This window comes from Stenella coeruleoalba (genome assembly GCF_951394435.1).
Source record: "Stenella coeruleoalba genome assembly, chromosome: 11".
Taxonomy (NCBI): domain Eukaryota; kingdom Metazoa; phylum Chordata; class Mammalia; order Artiodactyla; family Delphinidae; genus Stenella; species Stenella coeruleoalba.
In genome coordinates this window covers 17853797-17873251 of record NC_137157.1, presented here as the reverse complement: position 1 = coordinate 17873251, position 19455 = coordinate 17853797, and the positions used below count along the sequence as shown (strand labels likewise).

Sequence of the window (19455 nt, the reverse complement as noted above, 5' to 3'; positions counted from 1 at the left end):
TTTAACAGTAGGAGAAAGTTGGATATTTTTTTCTTTTACCATTCGGTTCTTTTTTTTTTTTAATAGTTTTAATTAATTAATTAATTAATCAATTTCGTTGTGCTGGGTCTTAGTTGTAGCAGGCGGGCACATGGGCTCCTTAGTTGTGGCATGAGAACTCTTAGTTGTGGCATGCATGTGGGATCTAGTTCCCCGACCAGGGACCAAACCCAGGCCCCCTGCATTGGAAGCATGGAGTCTTATCCACTGTGCCACAAGGGAAGTCCCACCATTTGGTCCTTAAATAACCCTTCCAAATTCCTGTGGTAAATCCTCACCCTGACAGAATGATGTTTGGGCCGAGTGATCCAGTAAACTAAGACCAACCGTACTCCCACCTCCACACAGAGTCTGCTGCAGTAACAACACACTTGATCTTCTGGTATAGTTTTTCCCATCATAAACCAGTCCTTTGGGGAAGAGATATTTACTTTCACAATGTGTGTTCTCTGGTTCGTATAGCCATTGAATCCTGGACGTGGCGTATAATCGTATTAGAATACAGTTGTGGGACTTCCCTGTTGGCGCAGTGGTTAAGAATCCACCTGCCAATGCAGGGGACATGGGTTCGAGCCCTGGTCCAGGAACATCCCACATGCTGAGGAGCAACTAAGCCCGTGTGCCACAACTACTGAGCTTGCATGCCACAACTACTGAAGCCCGCGTGCCTAGAGCCTGTGCTCTGCAACAAGAGAAACCACAGCAATAAGAAGCCTGCGCACCACAACGAAGAGTAGCCCCTGCTCACCGCAACTAGAGAAAGCCTGCGTGCAGCAACTAGAGAAAGCCTGCGTGCAGCAACGAGGACCCAACACAGCCAAAAAATAAATAAATTTATTTAAAAAAAGAAGAAGAATACAGTTGTGGAGTGAGGCAAGTGGGAAATTCATTCTAGGCTAGAACCCCCACCACAACCCAGGTTTAATTTTAATCTTCTAATAAGACTCCTTGGAAGGAGCTACAAGAAGAGCTATAACCAGGGTGTTGTAGGCCCTTCTGTAGCAGCTTGCTTCTAACATAATTAGTACTTCATGTGGCAGATTCTTTGTAAGAACTAAAAACCCCTTTCAAAACTAAAAACCATCCCAGTGTTTGATTTCAATGTGGTAAATAAATAGTACTAAAAACTAAGATGTATTTACTATATTCAGCGTCAGAGAGCCATCAGCATGTCCCATTAAGTTTCCAGTCTTCCTTGTGTTTCCACAAATACTTGTGTTTTATTTTTCTAGCATGTCTCATACCCTGCAGACTTTAAAACACACGTACAATTATCTTGTCTTCTTCACTTTATAGATCATATATGCTTCCCCACTTAAGCTTCCCTACTCTTAGGTTTTTTTTATGGAATAACCTCTTACTTGATGGTGTATTGTTACACTCAACTGTAATAATATTCCGTGTTTCCGTGGTTTGAATAAAATACTATTAAAAATTATTAATTTATTTTTTAAAAATCTGAGAGTGGTGATGTGTTTGCAAAACTCTTTGCATTTGAACTGAATAAAAAGTTTTGTTAAGAACTGTGGGATCTGCAGAAATCCTTGAATGGAGTGCTATAAAATTTTTATCATCACATTTGAAGTGATCATGTTGCTAATTAGTGGCAGAAGTTCAAGTTCTAACAAGTGGCAGCTCCAGTCTGTGTTTAACCTTGCCATTTTGCTTTCTTTGCTGGGCTCCTCTTCGCCTTCCCCCTTGTTTCCCGGCTTTGAAGTTCTTAGGTTATTTCTCTCATCCTTTGATTGGTGTAAACCTCTTGACCTTGATCTGGTCCTTTCAAAAGTGTAATCGGTCAACCCTCATGATGATCTGCTGTTTTTTTGTTAGTTGCCATGACCACCAAATAGAAACACAGGCCTTTGCAGCTTCATGCAATGTGTAAGGATCCAGAAAGGAGGGAGTGTTGATGGATCTCTTCCTTATAGTCAAGCTGTTTCTGCTGCTGCTCTGCTTCTGCTTCTTCTCCTTTCTCTGTGTCCTCCTCCTTCTCCTTATTCTTCTCCTTCTCCTTCATTTTAAGTGTCCTGGAATTAGAACTCATAACAAAAGAACAACAACAATGTTTTAAAACGAGGCCTAGAGGACTGCCCTGTTCCAATTAGTTTCAGGGGCTTTGAAAGAGGAGCCAACTTGGGTTCACTTCACTTAGGTTTAAGGGAAGAACTTGGTTTTCTTGCAAACCTACATAAAAATTTTGGGTCCTAATGAAACCCCACTTTTCACATATTCTTTCTTTCAAACTTTTCAAAATGTCAAGGTTGGTGGTTTTCAAAAATTTGTCCTTTACTCTTAAACATTATTAAGAACCCCAGCAGTGAAAAAGACAAATGTATTTTATTATGAAAATAGCTTTACCTCTAAAGAGGTAAAGGGACCTCTAAGGTGTGCCTACCACATTTTGAGAGCCACTGATTTTAGAGATGTTTATGTTGCATCAGAGAAATCGTTGGGATTTGCCTGAACAATGGAAATCAAGAAATGAGTCCCAGGGATTGGTTCTGAGCTTCTTAATGTCTCTAGGGTTAGCTGACATACAACTTCCTGAGTTTTTCAAACACAAACCAGCCTCAGTGCAGGGACATGGCTGAAGGTGATGAAGGTCAATGAACCAGACTTTCCCCACAAATCCAAGCAGGAATATTCTACTATGGGCTCTGTAGGAAAGTTTTAAAAGCTGCTAACCCAGCAGTCTAGCAGTTCACCCAGGTCAACAGAAAAGATGAAAGAATAATATAACGTATACCCATATTCCCTTCACAAGATTCACATTTCCTGTCATTTGTTTTAGTTTTCTTCTTTACACCCTCTTTTCTCTCTCCCTCCCAGTCTCTCTCTCCCTCTACACACAAACACACTTTTTGCCAGAACCATTTGGAACAAGTTGCAGGCATCATGACTTTCACCCTAAGTATTTCAGGATGTGCCTCCTGAGAACAATTACTCTTCCACATAAACCCACTGGACTTAATGTTGAAACATAATATCATCCGACACAAGTCTATTAAAATTTATTCAGTTGTCTCCCAATTTTTTTGGCTCCAAGAGCTATTTAAGGATCATATGTAGCAATTTGTGGCCAGTTAGTAGGTTTTGCAAAAAAAACTGTTCTCAAGTTTGAGAAATACAAGAAAGGAAAAGCCATTTGCAATCCTGTCATGCCAGTACAACTCGTATAACCATTTTGGATTCCTTTTCAAGATTCCTACATGCAGAGTTTCACATAATTGCAAAACTACAGTACATAGGATTTGGTATTCTGCTTCCTTTTAATTATCATTATGTCAAACCATTTCTATATTGTTTTGAATCTTGAATAGTATGCAGCCATTGAAATGATTGAAGAACAAGACAGCTGCTATAATTTAACCATTCTCCCAGTGTGGGACATCTGTTATTTCTAATTTTTTACTAAACTGTACAGTATACAGTTTATACTGTAATTAAACTGTTGGGACTAATTAGAGAAAAAGAGGGGATTGAGGACTGGGAATAGAAAGAGGTGAAGTAGGCTAGACAGTAGGGATAGAATCTGTTTGTGATATAGCCTTTGGAGGCAGAAAGGCAGCTGTAACAAGATATAACTTTGTCCCTGTCTCTAGAAAGGTGATACACACATTCAGGAGATAGAGAGTGGAGAGTGTTAGGTCAGTGGCCTATTTTGTTCCATTGGATTTTACAGGAAGTTAACATGATTATTCCTAAAGTTATAGAACTTGTATCAAAAAGGAATTTGGAAGTGTTCCATTAACTAGGTGATGCTGGTATATTAATAAAGACTACTGAAAGCTTCTGCGAGAAGACTAGGAGGTGGGGATCATTTTTGTGAATATAATGTTTTCATTATTTTAGATTTTTTTTTAAGATAAATTCCCACAAGTGAGAATGCTGGGTTAAAAGATATGGCCATTTTAGTGGTTTTTGATCCACGTTGTCAAATTGTTTTCCAAAAGAATAGTAATAGCTTATTTACATACCCCCTTATATCCATGGACTCTCCTCAATGTACATTTACCACCAATGGGAATTCCATTTTTAATATGTAAGAAGTGACACTTCATTGCTTTAATCTGCATTTCTGATTATGAAATAAAAATAAATACACCTTTTTATTCTAGGTTTGCTCTTTTCTTTCTAATGAATTAAATTTCTAATGAATTAAAGAATTCCTGTTCTTTATTCATTTTATCATTTGTGGTACTGCTGTTTTCTCACCAATTTGCTTGAGGTTTTTTTTGTTGTTGTTGTTTTGTTTTTTTTTAAATGTAAATATTTTCCCTAAGCTACTCTTTTGCCTTAAAAACATTATTATTATTATTATTTTGCAGTGTAATCTGTTGCTCTTTTCCTTTGTATTTACTTCTAAGCTTAGGAAGTTATTGCCTCAGAGATCTCAAAGTTCCATTTAACATGCTTTGTTATATAGTAAGCGATAAGGGAAAAAACTTTTTTCCAAATTATCAAGCCATCATTACTATACTATTTAAAAAAATACATTCTCTCTTTATTGCTTTGTGATATCTTTTATCATAAATTATTCTATATTTGTCTATTTCTGTGCTATCCAATCTCTTTTGCTGATGTACATAATTCTTGTAAATGTTTAAGTATGGAGCATATTTTATATTATTACCCTTTAGACTTTTTATAAGTGGATAGTAGGTACTTGATGGATCTAAACGTTAGGAATTGATCTTAGGCAGAAGAGTTGGGGCAAAATAAAAGAAACTTATAATTACAATTTTACCTGAGTTTTCCTGACCAACTGGTCCTGTGTAGTTCTTGCAACATTTACTTAATATATTTCTTTCAGTGCTGTTTCAAATTTTATTTCAAAATTGAGGGGGGGAATTTGGAAACAAATGATAAAATGGTTAACTAAATTTTATTTGCCTTTTTTGTTAGAGGTGGAATTTAGGGAAAAATTCTGATGATTTTGATTAGTTGTGCAATCTCTTATTATTTACTTATTTATCCATCTGTTTGTTTATTTTTATTTTTGGTAAATAGTCTCTCCCCAGTAAGATTGCAGCTCTTTTTGATTACGGAAGATATTCCTTTCCTTGTAATGGTACTTAGTACTGTGTTCTGTGTATTGGCAACTATCTGAGCTTAATAGGAGGGTGGGGCCCTTAGCATAGATGTTTTGTAAGGAATTGTCACCTTCTTTTAGAGTCAGTCATCTGTGAAATCAAAGGAGTCAGTAAGGCATAATGGAATCACGAGGCTGGTGTGGTAGCACTGACTCTAACGCCCATTAATTACCTGAGGACTTCAGTTTCCTCATCAGTAGAACGAATTGGTTAGCCTAGTGACCCCAAATGTCTTTCCCATGCTCATATCCTGTGATTCTCTTTCTATGAGATGTTACCACTAAGAATCCTTATTTCCGCTTTGCCTTCTAAAATAAGCAAAATAAAAACCAGAGCTTAATTAAAAATTTTCAAAGTATCATTTGTTGGGCTGTAGTCATGTGTCATGTTGCCTTAGTTCAGTAGTTCTTAATTAGGAGTGTACATAACCAGTGAACATTTAAAATATATGTATAGTTATGTGTGTGCACATACATACATATATACATACACATACATAAATATACATGCTTGGGCCCCATGGCTTGCGATTCTGATTCAGTAGGTCAAGAGTGAGACCTAGAGAACCCAGGTGATTCTGACGCAAAGGCTGAGAAGCCTATCTTAGACTACAAGCTTATGGAGGACAGATACTAAGGGTATAGTCTGATCTGGAATATTCTGCCATGAATACAAAACCCAGTTGCTCTTTTGGGATCCTATAACTAATTGACTGGATTTTAGTTTTTCTTTAAGAAGCATCCATTCTTCATATTTCAGAGATAAGAGGATTTCTAGATCCCTTTTCACCTTTCTATCTATATTTCAGGTGTTAGTAATATTTGAATGTCTAGTACATTAAAAAACAGTCTCTTAGTTGTTGACCCTGTCTTGACAGAATATAATAGGGGTTAGCTTTTAAAATTTATAACTGACTAGCTTTTAAAAAACTTTTTATGAAAATAATACATATTCATGTTTTAAAACACATAATGTAAAAGAGTATATGATGAAAAGTGCAAGTTCAGCTTAGTAGAGATAACTATTGTTAACATTTCTTGGGATTAGCTGATTTTGTTAACACTTTGTTTAAATATCAGTCTAGGTATATCAGTATAGCATACTAGTTAAAATCATGGGCTCTACCCTTGCATTTATAGTCAATGGATTTTCGACAGAGGTGCCAAGGCATTTCAATAGGGAAAGCATAATCTTTTCAACAAATGGTACTGGGAAACAGGATATCTACATGCAAAAGAATGAAGTTGGACCCCTTCCTCACACCATACACAAATATTAGCTCAAAATGGATCATAGTACTAAATGTAAGAGCTAAAACTATAAAACTCTTAGGGGAAAATTATAGGAGTAAAACCTTTGTGACTTCGGATCAGACAATGATTTCTTAGATATTACATCAAAAGTACAAGAAAAAATAGATAAATTGGACTTTATCAAAATTTAAAGCTTCTGGGACTTCCCTGGTGGTGCAGTGGTTAAGAATCCGCCTGCCAATGCAAGGGACATGGGTTCAGTCCTGGTCTGAGAAGATCCTACATGCCGTGGAGCAACTAAGCCTGTGCGCCACAACTACTGAGCCTGTGCTCTAGAGCCTGCACACCCCAACTACTGAGCCCACGCGCTGCAACTGCTGAAGCCCGCGTGCTGCAACTACTGAAGTCCGCGCACCTAGAGCCCATGCTCCACAACAAAAGCCGCTGCAACGAGGAGCCTGCGCACTGCAACGAAGAGTAGCCCCCACTCACCGCAACTAGAGAAAGCCCAGGCACAGCAACGAATACCCAACACAGCCAAAAATAAAAGTAAAACAGAAAATTTGAAACTTCTGTGCTTCAGAGGATACCATCAAATAAAGTAAAAAAGAAAAACCTACAGAATGGGAGAAAATATTCACAAATCATATATCTGATCAGATATCAGATTTGTGAATATTTTACAAACTCAAGAATAAAAAGACAAATAGCCCAATTATAAAATGGGAAAAGGATTTGAACAGACATTTCTCCAAAGAAATACATATACGAATAGTCAATAAGCACATGAAAATTTGCTCAACTTTATTAGCCACCAGAGAAATGTAAATCAAAACCACAGTGATGCACTACTTCACACCCACTAGGATAGCTAGAATCCAAAAGACAGATAAGTGTTGGCATGGATGTGGAGAAGTTGGGGCCCTCATACATTGCTGGTGAGAATGTAAAATGGTGTTGCTGCTTTGGAAAACAGTTTGGTGATTCCTCAAAAGACTTAACATTACCCAATAATTCTACTCCCAGATGTTTACTCAAAAGAATTGAAAACAGGAGTTCAAACAAAAACCTGTACACAAATGTTCACATCAGCTCTATTCACAATAGCCAAAGAGTGGAAACAGCTAAATGTCCATCAAATGTCCATCAACTCATGAAAAGATAAATAAAATGTTGTATATCCATATAATGGAACATTATTTGGCAATTAAAAAAAATAAAACACTGATACAAGCTACAGCATAGATGAACCTTGAAAATACCATGCTAAGTCAAAGAAGCCAGTCACAAAGACTATATTGTGTGACTCTGTAAAATAGATTAGTGGTTGCTTAGAGGTGGTGAAGGAGGAGGGCTTGCTGGGAAAAGATAGGGGGTGACTTCAAATGGGTACAGGGTTTCTTTTTGGGGTGATAAAAATGTTCTAAGATTGGTTGTTGGCTGCACAACTCTGAATATACTAAAAACTATTGATTGTATGTACACTTTCAATTGGTTAATGCTATGGTATATGAATTATATGTCAATAAAGCTGGGTTGTTTTTTTTTTAAGTATGGGTTCTAGAGAATTACAACCTAGATTTGAAATTTTAGCTCCATCACTTACTGTAAACTGTGCAACCTTGGGGAAGTTGCTTAACCTCTCTGAGTAAGTGTCCTTATCTGCAAAATAGGGATGATGGTAGCAGTGCCTACCTAATGGTATCCTTGTAAGGATTAAATGAGATGATGCATCTAGATAGTCACTCCCTGCCTAATAAACATGAATATGAACTATGAAGATGATGAAGAGATTGGAGAATGGGTAAGTCTCAGACAAGCAGAAATGAGAAGAAATAACTTGCAGAGCAAGTAATAAGGGTAGGATTGACCTTGGTTTGTGTGTGGACCCTGAAGTAGACAGCTAGTTTAAGATACTTACAGGCCAGAGGCAGCAGTCTCTCAGTGGTTTTGGTTGGTGATGCTGTGCAGGATGACGGTGCTGTCATGTGGGGATCGCATACCATTCAGCCGGGTCATGTTTGTTATGGTGCCAAATTGGACCCCAGCAAACTCCTGGAGAGGAAACAGAGATTCTGAAAAAAGTATTTTTTTGAAAATTTGTTGCATCTGTGTACTAAAGATCCTGTGTCTTATCCAGGAATTAGCTGGAGGAAAAGGAGTAAGGCTTGGTTTGAGTCGTCTATTCCCGTGTCTCTGAGCAGGGCTGTGTGAGAAGGGGACATAATGTCTGATTCAGGGCCTCTCTGCATGTAAGCCATGGATAGGAGTAGGAGTCGGGTAAATGTGGCCCTCAGTGTTCAGAGCCTTCTACTATTTCTCCAGGGATGGTTCAGACTCTTGCTATTATTTGTCAGGATCCCCTGAGAACTAATCTTGAGTATGCAAAGTGAGTTGGGAGGGGCTTCCCTGGTGGCGCAGTGGTTAAGAATCCACCTGCCAATGCAGGGGACACGGGTTCGAGCCCTGGTCCGGAAAGATCCCACATGCTGTGCTCCACAACTACTGAGCCTGTGCTCTAGAGCCCGCGAGCCACAACTACTGAGCCCATGCGCCGCAACTACTGAAGCCCACGTGCCTAGAGCCCATGCTCCACAACAAGAGAAGCCACCGCAATGAGAAGCCCACGCACCGCAACAAAGAGCAGCCCCCGATCGCCGCAATTAGAGAAAGACCGCGCCCAGCAATGAGGACCCAACGCAGCCAAAAATAAATTAAAAAATAAATTAATTAAAAAAAAAAAAGAGTCAGGAATATCGAATGAGTTGCCAGAAGTCTCCAGTCAGATGACAGAGCTAAATGTGTCGTCCGCGTTGGAGTCCCTCCTCAGATCCCTTAGTGTGGCTGCTGGGGCTGAAGTTGTGAGACTCTTTGAGCGAACCTGATATTAGAAAATGCAACATCGTGTTCTTCCTTCTGATAATTACCGTCTTTGCTTCTATTTTAGCTAAGGATCATCTCTTTAGTCCAACTTCGCCAGAAAGCTCAACCACCGGGGTGAGTGGTCACTCAGGGTCCGCCAGCACAGCCCTCACAGGCCCCAGCGCCCAGCTGCATGCCTGGATCGACAGCCACCCTGAGGTCACCCTCAGCAAGTCCACGTGCAAGCGCTGGACTGAGGTGAGGCTTTAACCTCGGCAGGTGGTGACAAATTGTTGAATGATAGAAATTTGACAGACTTTCGAGCTCAGGTATAAACAATTGGATTTCACCCTAGGAAGGGTGTGTGTGTAGGTGTAACTTGCTTCCGAGTACTTGGAGAGTGTTGATATGAGAACAAAACATTGCTTGAGTAATCTTTTTCTGAGTTTTTGCAAAGTACTAGAAGTCGTCAGGTAGTCAAGGTCAGGGAAGATGAGGTAGGGGAGTTACCAAACCAGGTGATTTGCTTCCCTTTTAGGCACGTCTATAGGCACTATATCCTAAGGAGCTGTTACTTAAGGTACTCCAAATTTGGATAAATATCTCTTTATGCTCTGGTTTATTATGGGCAGAGAATGAACTGTGCTTCCTACTTGGTTCATGATCTTAGATTATTAGAGAGACAAGGTCAGTGATCACAGCCATGGAGAGGACTGGTTTAATCCATCTCGATTTAACCACAGATTGAAGTTGAGGATTTAAAGACAAACCTGATCAGGTGCTTAATAGGAAGGTTGAGGGCATTTAAATAGCACTGAAGTTTAACTTTAAATTATATTCAGGGTTGCTCTAGGACTAGACACGATGGACTATTTAGTAAACATAACTATCTGTCCAGGTAATTTATTAAGTTCAGTTTTCCCTCAGCTTGTCTATCTCTTGACTTATTTTCCAGTTCTCAGAGAGGTTGAATTCAGAAGACTTTTTATTCTGGAAGCCTTATGTAGAGACAGGTTTTTTTGGCTCTGCGTGTGTGTGTGTGTGTGTGTGTGTGTGTGTGTGTGTGTGTGTATGTGTGTGTGTGTGTGTGTGTATGTGTGTGTGTGTGTGTGTGTGTGTGTGTTTCTCTTTTTCCAAATAAGAACAAAGGGAAGGCGGGCAAGCAGTGGAAACAAAGTAGGCAGAACCTTTCACCTTTGTTTTTCACCTGAACATAGTCTGCTTCATTGTCACCTGAGGCTTCATCCCTGTTAATGTCATCATGGTGCCTTTTGTGTGGGACATCATACTGGGAGTAGGGTTACCAAGAGGTAGGTATAGGTCCCATCCCTAGGGGGTTTATTCAAACTGAGAAGGCAGAACATATGTTTAGAAAGAAAAATGATCTAAGATAACCCATGCTAACTTCTAAATGATTAGTATAAGCAGTAAATGGTAGAGAATTTAAAAGAGGGCTGGGTATTAGAAATCTGTTGTATGATTCTGGCCCTCTGGGGGCTCAGTTATCTAGCTCTGGTGATCTTTTGAGATTCTTCTCGCTTGTTTAATCTTTAAAATGAAGAGCTGAGACTAGTTGATGATTGAGATTCCTTTTAGTTCTGAAATTATGTGGTTGTCTAATCTTCTCTGTTACCAAATAAGGTTAAGAACCTGAATTCTGAAGTCAGAGTTTGGATCTTGGTTCCGCATCCTATTAGCCGTGTGACCTTGGTTAAGTTATTTACCTATTGTGCCTCAGTTTTCTCATCTGTAAAATAAGGATAATAATAGTACCTATCTCAGAACTTTGTTGTGAGGATAAAATTAGTAAATATTTGTAAAATGCCATAGAACATGCCTGGTACATAGTAAATGCTATTAAAGTGTTGATTAAATAAGAGAACTACTTGCTCTTCCTGTTTTCCTATCAAGACTTAAGACCTGGGATGGTGATCTTCATTCTATCAATTCTGAGCCTTGGTTAAATCACAGTCAACAAATATCTATCTCTGTTCCAAGCACAACTGATCCTGTTAAAAAGAGGTTTCTTATTCTAGCCTAGCCTCTCCTTTCATAGCTGCATGCTCACAGTGGTACAGCAGAAGGAACACCTGGACTGAAAAGACCTCAGTTCTCTTTCCGTAAATCTCAGTTCCCTCAACAATAGAATGAGGATGGCAGTGCCACCTTATCTACTGTATCTGTAAAATACACAGCTTTATTGTGAGGCCCAGATGGTTTCAAGTCTATGTGAAAGCACTTGGAGGCCTACAGTGTACGCTTTTATTAATAACAACCACCACTGAGTGCCTGCCATATTGCCAGTTTTGGTCACTCTACTTTTATATTTTAAAACACTAGTAAAGAATTAGAAAATTCCAATTTTGACTCTGCTCTAGTTCTGCAATGAAGGATTGGGCTAGTGTGGTCAGGGTTGCTGCTAGTGATAGGCCGTCAGATTATGTGTTCCTGACAATCGCAGATCTCCTTGACCTGTAACTACTTTCATTCCTACTATCTTATCCCTGAATTCTCCTGACTTCCTCATTTCTCAGCTCTCTGCCCTGTGTCTAAAAAGGTAAAGCCTTGCCATTTATTTATTTATTTAGGCAGTTTTACTTAATTGCCTGTACTGTGGGAATGATGAACTTTTCCTACACAGCTCGTGGTAGGTATTTGCACACTTATTAAAATGTATAATTATTCTGGCAACTTTAATGTCATTATCTGAATAATTTAATGTCATTATCTGAATAATTTCTGGGTATGCCAGGACTTCTGGACAAATATCCTCTGGTTTTACCTTGGCATGTAACAGTTCCTTAGCTTTTCAGAATATAAGATATTCAATTAATATGGAAATGAATTTTCAATGTCTTTGGCCATGAAAGATGGTTAGGTGCCTCTCCTGGTAAAAACAGTGATTTTCTTCTGAGGGGGGTACAACTTATATACTTGGCTGTTCACATTCATTAAAAAAAAATTACCTTGGAATAGAATTTCCCCCAGGTTATTTCCTTCAGTTTTGCTTTTTATTATCTCATTTAGCAGTTGTGATGTGAGTGAGTCAGAGTGGTGAAACTTTGTTTTTATATTTGTACTTGGCCTGATTAATTCATATTTCTCTCTAGAATGAGAAATGCATTAATTCAAATTGGAATTGCCCACAAGGAAATTAACTTCTACATAAAGTTAGTTTCCTGCTTGTTGCATAACACATCCTATTGTGATCCTACTGTGAAGTGTGGGTTTTTAAAGGGCAAAGATAGGAGATTGGTTCAAGATGGCGGAGGAGAAGGACGTGCTCTCATTCCCTCTTGCGAGAGCATCAGAATCACAACTAACTGCTGAACAGTCATCAACAGGAGGACACTGGACTCACCAAAACAGATACCCCACATCCAAAGACAAACAAGAAGCCACAGTGAGACGGTAGGAGGGGCGCAATCACAATAAAATCAAATCCCGTAACTGCTGGGTGGGTGACTCACAAACTGGAGAACACGTATACCACAGAAGTTCACCCACTGGAGTGAAGGTTCTGAGCCCCACGTCAGGCTTCCCAACCTGGGAGTCCGGCAACGAGAGAAGGAATTCCTAGAGAATCAGACTTTGAAGGCCAGTGGGATTTGATTGCAGGACTTTGACAGGACTGCGGGAAACAGAGACTCCACTCTAGGAGGGCACACACAAAGTAGTGTGTGCATCAGGACCCAGGGGAAGAAGCAGTGACCCCATAGGAGACTGAACCAGACCTACCTGCTAGTGTTGGAGGGTGTCCTGCAGAGGCGGGGGGTGGCTGTGTCTCACCATGCGGACAAGGAGACTGGCAGCAGAAGTTCCGAGAAGTACTCCTTCGTGTGAGCCCTCCCACAGTCCGGCATTAGCCCCACCAAAGAGCCCAGGTAGCCTCCAGTGTTGGGTTGCCTCAGGCCAAACAACCAACAGGGAGGGAACCCAGCCCCACCATCAGCAGACAAGTGGATTAAAGTTTTACTGAGCTCTGCCCACCAGAGCAACAGCCAGATCTATCCACCACCAGTCCCTCCCATCAGGAAACTTGCACAAACCTCTTAGATAGCCTCATCCGCCAGAGGGCAGACAGCAGAAGCAAGAAGAACTACAGTCCAGTAGCCTGTGGAACAAAAACCACATTCACAGAAAGATAGACAAGATAAAAAGGCAGAGGGCTATGTACCCCATGAAGGAACAAGACAAAACCCCAGAAAAGCAACTAAATGAAGTGGAGATAGGCAACCTTCCAGAAAAGGACTTCAGAATAATGATAGTGAAGACGATCCAGGACCTCGAAAAAGAATGGAGGCAAAGGTTGAGAAGATGCAAAAAATGTTTAACAAAGACCTAGAAGAATTAAAGAACAAACACACAGAGATGAACAATACAATAACTGAAAGGAAAAATACACTAGAAGGAATCAATAGCAGAATAACTGAGGCAGAAGAACGGATAAGTGACCTGGAAGACAGAATGGTGGAATTCACTGCTGCGGAACAGAATAAAGAAAAAAGGATGAAAAGAAATGAAGACAGCCTAAGAGACCTCTGGGACAACATTAAACGCAACAACATTCACATTATACGGGTCCCAGAAGGAGAAGAGAGAGAGAAAGGACCTGAGAAAATATTTGAAGAGATTATAGTCGAAAAATTCCCTAACGTGGGACAGGAAATAGCCACCCAAGTCCAGGAAGTGCAGACAGTCCCAGGCAGGATAACCCAAGGAGAAACACTCCGAGACACATAGTAATCAAACTGGCAAAAATTAAAGACAAAGAAAAATTATTGAAAGCAGCAAGGGAAAAACGACAAATAACATACAAGGGAACTCCCATAAGTTTAACAGCTGATTTCTCGGCAGAAACTCTACAAGCCAGAGGGGAGCAGCATGACATATTTAAATTGATGAAAGGGAAGAATCTACAACCAAGATTACTCTACCCGGCAAGGATCTCATTCAGATTCGATGGAGAAATCCAAAGCTTTACAGACAAGCAAAAGCTAAGAGAATTCAGCACCACCAAACCAGCTCTACAACAAATGTAAAGGAACTTCTCTAAGTGGGAAACACAAGAGAAGAAAAGGACCTACAAAAACAAACCCAAAACAATTAAGAAAATGGTCACAGGAACCTACATATCGATAACTACCTTAAACGTGAATGAATTAAATGCTCCAACCAAAAGACACAGGCTTGCTGAATGGATACAAAAACAATACCCATATATATACTACAAGAGACCCACTTCCAATCTAGGGACACGTACAGGCTGAAAATGAGGGGATGGAAAAAGATATTCCATGCAAATGAAAATCAAAAAAAGCTGGAGTAGCAATACTCATATCAGATAAAATAGACTTTAAAATAAAGAATGTTACAAGAGACAAGGAAGGACACTACATAATGATCAAGGGATCAACCCAAGAAGAAGATATAACAATTATAAATATATATGCACCCAACATAGGAGCACCTCAATACATAAAGCAACTGCTAACAGCTATAAAAGAGGAAATAAACAGTAACACAATAATAGTGGGGGACCTTAACACCTCACTTACACCAGTGCACAGATCATCCAAACAGAAAATTAACAAGGAAACACAAGCTTTAAATGACACAATAGACCAGATAGATTTAATTGATATTTATAGGACATTCCATCCAAAAACAGCAGATTACACTTTCTTCTCAAGTGTGCATGGAACATTCTCCAGGATAGATCACATCTTGGGTGACAAATCAAGACTCAGTAAATTTAATAAAATTGAAATCATATCAAGCATCTTTTCTGACCACAATGCTATGAGATTAGAAATGAATTACAGGGGAAAAAACGTAAACAACACAAACACATGGAGGCTAAACAATACGTTATTTAACAACCAAGAGATCACTGAAGAAATGAAAGAGGAAATGAAAAAATACCTAGAGACAAATGACAATGAACACACGACGATCCAAAACCTATGGGATGCATCAAAAGCAGTTCTAAGAGGGAAGTTTATAGCTATACAAGCCTACCTCAAGAAACAAGAAAAATCTCAAATAAACAATCTAACCTTACACCTAAAGGAACTAGAGAATGAAGAACAAACAAAACCCAGAGTTAGTAGAAGGAAAGAAATCATAAAGATCACAGCAGAAATAAATGGAATAGAAACAAAGAAAACAATAGCAAAGATCAATAAAACTAAAAGCTGGTTCTTTGAGAAGATAAACAAAATTGATAAACCATTAGCCAGACTCATCACGAAAAAGAGGGAGAGGACTCAAATCAATAAAATTAGAAATGAAAAAGGAGAGGTTACAACACACACCGCAGAAATACAAAGCATCCTAAGAGAGTACTACAAGCAACTCTGTGCCAAAAAAATGGACAATCTGGAAGAAATGGACAAATTCTTAGAAAGGTATAACCTTCCAAGACTGAACCAGGAAGAAATAGAAAATATGAACAGACCAATCACAAGTAATGAAATTGAAACTGTGATTAAAAATCTTCCAGCAAACAAAAGTCCAGGACCAGATGCCTTCACAGGTGAATTCTATCAAACATTTAGAGAGCAGCTAACACCCATCCTTCTCAAAATCTTCCAAAAAATTAGAGAGGAAGGAACACTCCCAGACTTGTTCTATGAGGCCACCATCACCCTGATACCAAAACCAGACAAAGATATTACAAAAAGAGAAAATTAGAGACCAGTATCACTCGTGAATATCAATTCAAAAATCCTCAACAAAATACTAGCAAACAGAATCGAACAACACATTAAAAGGACCATATACCATGATCAAGTGGAATTTATCCCAGGGAGGCAAGGATTCTTGAATATACACAAATCAATCAATGTGATACACCATATTAACAAATTGAAGAAGAAAAACCATATGATCATCTCAACAGATGCAGAAAAATCTTTTGAGAAAATTCAACACGCATTTATGATAAAAACTCTACAGAAAGCGGGCATAGAGGGAACCTACCTCAACATAATAAAGGCCATATACGACAAACCTACAGTAAACCTCATTCTTAATGAAACTGAAAGCATTTCCTCTAAGATCAGGAACAAGACAAGGATGTCCACTCTCACCACTGTTATTCAAAATAGTTGTGGAAGTCCTAGCCATGGCAATCAGAGAAGAAGAAGAAATAAAAGGAATACAAATTGGAAAAGAAGAAGTAAAACTATAACTGTTTGCAGGTGACATGATGCTATACACAGAGAATCCTAAAGATGCCACCAGAAAACTACCAGAGCTAATCAGTGAATTTGGTAAAGTTGCAGGATACAAAAGTAATGCACAGAAATCTCTTGCATTCCTATACACTAATGATAAAAATTCTGAAAGAGAAATTAAGGAAACATTCTCATTTACCATTGCAACAAAAAGAATAAAATACCTAGGAATAAACCTACCTAGGGAGACAAAAGACCTCTATGCAGAAAACTATAAGACACTGATGAAAGGGGCTTCCCTGGTGGTGCAGTGGTTGAGAGTCTGCCTGCCGATGCAGGGGACACGGGTTTGTGCCCCGGTCCGGGAAGATCCCACATGCCGTGGAGTGGCTGGGCCCGTGAGCCATGGCCGCTGAGCCTGCGCGTCCGGAGCCTGTGCTCCGCAACGGGAGAGGCCACAACAGTGAGAGGCCCAAGTACCGCAAAAAAAAAAAAAAAAAAAAAAAAAGATGATATAAACAGATGGAGAGGTATACCATGTTCTTGGATTGGAATAATCAATATTGTGAAAATGACTATACTACCCAAAGCAATCTACAGATTCAATGCAATCCGTATGAAATTACCAATGGAATTTTTTACAGAACTAGAACAAAAAATCTTAAAATTTGTATGGAGACACAAAAGACCCCGATTAGCCAAAGTGGTCTTGAGGGGATAAAATGGAGCCAGAGGAATCAGACTCCCTGACTTCAGACTATACTACAAAGCTACAGTAATCAAGACAATATGGTACTGGCACAAAAGCAGAAATATAGATCAATGGAACAGGATAGAAAGCCCAGAGATGAACCCATGCACCTATGGTCAACTAATCTATGACAAAGGAGGCAAGGATATACAATGGAGAAAAGACAGTCTCTTCAGTAAGTGGTGCTGGGAAAACTGGACAGCTACCTGTAAAAGAATGAAATTAGAATACTCCCTAACACCATACACAAAAATAAACTCAAAATGGACTAGAGACCTAAATGTAAGACCGGACACTATAAAACTCTTAGAGGAAAACATAGGAAGAACACTCTTTGACATAAATCACAGCAGGATCTTTTTTGATCTCCCTCCTAGAGTAATGGAAATAATGGGACCTACTGAAACTTAGAAGCTTTTGCAAAGCAAAGGAGACTACAAACAAGATGAAAAGACAACCCTCAGAATAGGAGAAAATATTTGCAAACGAATCAACGGACAAAGGATTAATCTCCAAAATATATAAACAGCTCATGCAGCTCAATATTAAAAAAACAAACAACCCAATCCAAAATGGGCAGAAGACCTAAATAGACATTTCTCCAAAGAAGACATACAGATGGCCAAGAAGCACATGAAAAGCTGCTCAACATCACTAATTATTAGAGAAATGCAAATCAAAACTACAATGAGGTATCACCTCACACTGGTTAGAATAGGCATCATCAGAAAATGTACAAACAACAAATGCTGGAGAGGGTGTGGAGAAAAGGGAACGCTCTTGCACTGTTGGTGGCAATATAAATTGATACAGCCACTATGGAGAACAGTATGGAGGTTCCTTAAACAACTAAAAATAGAATTACCATATGACCCACCAATCCCACTACTGGGCATATACCCAGAGGAAACCATAATTCAAAAAGACACGTGCACCCCAGTGTTCATTGCAGCACTATTTACAATAGCCAGGTCATGGAAGCAACCTGAATGCCCATTGACAGACGAATGGGTAAAGAAGATGTGATACATATGTATAATGGAATATGACTCAGACATAAAAAGGGACGAAATTGGGTCATTTGTAGAGACATGGATGGATGTAGAGACTGTCATACAGAGTGAAGTAAGTCAGAAAGAGAAAAACAAATATCATATATTAACACATATATGTGGAACCTAGGAAAATGGTACAGATGAACCGGTTTGCAGGGCAGAAATTGAGACACAGATGTAGAGAACAAATGTATGGAAACCAAGGGGGGAAAGCGGCGGGGAGGTGGAGGTGGTGGTGTGATGAATTGGGCGATTGGTATTGACATGTATACACTGATGTGTATAAAATGGATGACTAATAAGAATCTGCTGTATTAAAAAATAAATAAAATAAAATTCAAAAAAAAAAAAGGGCAAAGATACACACCCCCCCCAACCTTTTCAGAAAATGTGATTTTTGTTTCGTTGGGAAGTCAGAAGTTTGCAGTTGGAATTAGCAAATGATGTCTCATTACAGCTTATCCACTGCTTGATATCCAGATCCACTGCCATTTCTCCATAGTGTGTCTACTTTACAGACAAAATTTACCATTCTCTACTTTTATCAATAAAAATACACTAGAAACTGGCACTTCTGATATTCAGTACAGATCTTTAATCTTATATTAATGAACAATGCTTAAGTTTAATCAGAGTTAAAATAACCTACAAAATAGTTTCTCGAAGTGGGGTCATGTGTCCTCTGGAATTTAGAGAGTATATTTTCTAAAATTTCACATATTATCATATTTTGATAATTTTGAAATTTTGATAATTTACTTTTAGGATTTACTCTCTAAATCTGGAAAACTTTTTTTTCTTTTTTTTCTGGTAACAAACTGCAAATGCTTTATTTTTAAAACTAAGCAGATAAGGAAGTCTTAAGAGTCCATGCTTTCATGTTATGACCTTTTTATTTTTAGTCTTAGAAAATGAGCACTGGCAAATGAATTGACTTTTGTCCATGCAGTCTTCCAGCTATAGCTTTCCTTGCCCTTTCCTTCAAGTCCCTTTTTATATAGCCCATCATTCTTAGAAAGGATTCTTATCTTTAAAATTTGGGGGTTTGCCATTAAAAGTTATATAACCTTGCTCATATGACTTTTGTAACTGATTTGTTGGTTAAAAGTTACTTGGCCAAAAAGAAATAATACTTTGACTATAGTAGGATGTGTTTTTTCTCAGGGTTGCCACATGATGTTTTGGAAACCTTAAGTATTCCAGTGCCTTTTTAAACATGGT

At 38.8% G+C, this 19455-nt stretch overlaps 1 protein-coding gene across 1 annotated transcript in view; it reads left to right on the top strand.

The window, feature by feature from the left end:
• The first annotated feature begins 9275 nt into the window (after positions 1–9275).
• TXNRD1 (thioredoxin reductase 1) overlaps positions 9276–19455 on the top strand; it is a 106027-nt gene continuing 95847 nt past the window's right edge. The window contains exon 1 of the mRNA XM_079937568.1: positions 9276–9505. The gene's annotated coding sequence lies outside the window, so the exon portion shown is untranslated. The remainder of the gene's footprint in view (positions 9506–19455) is intronic.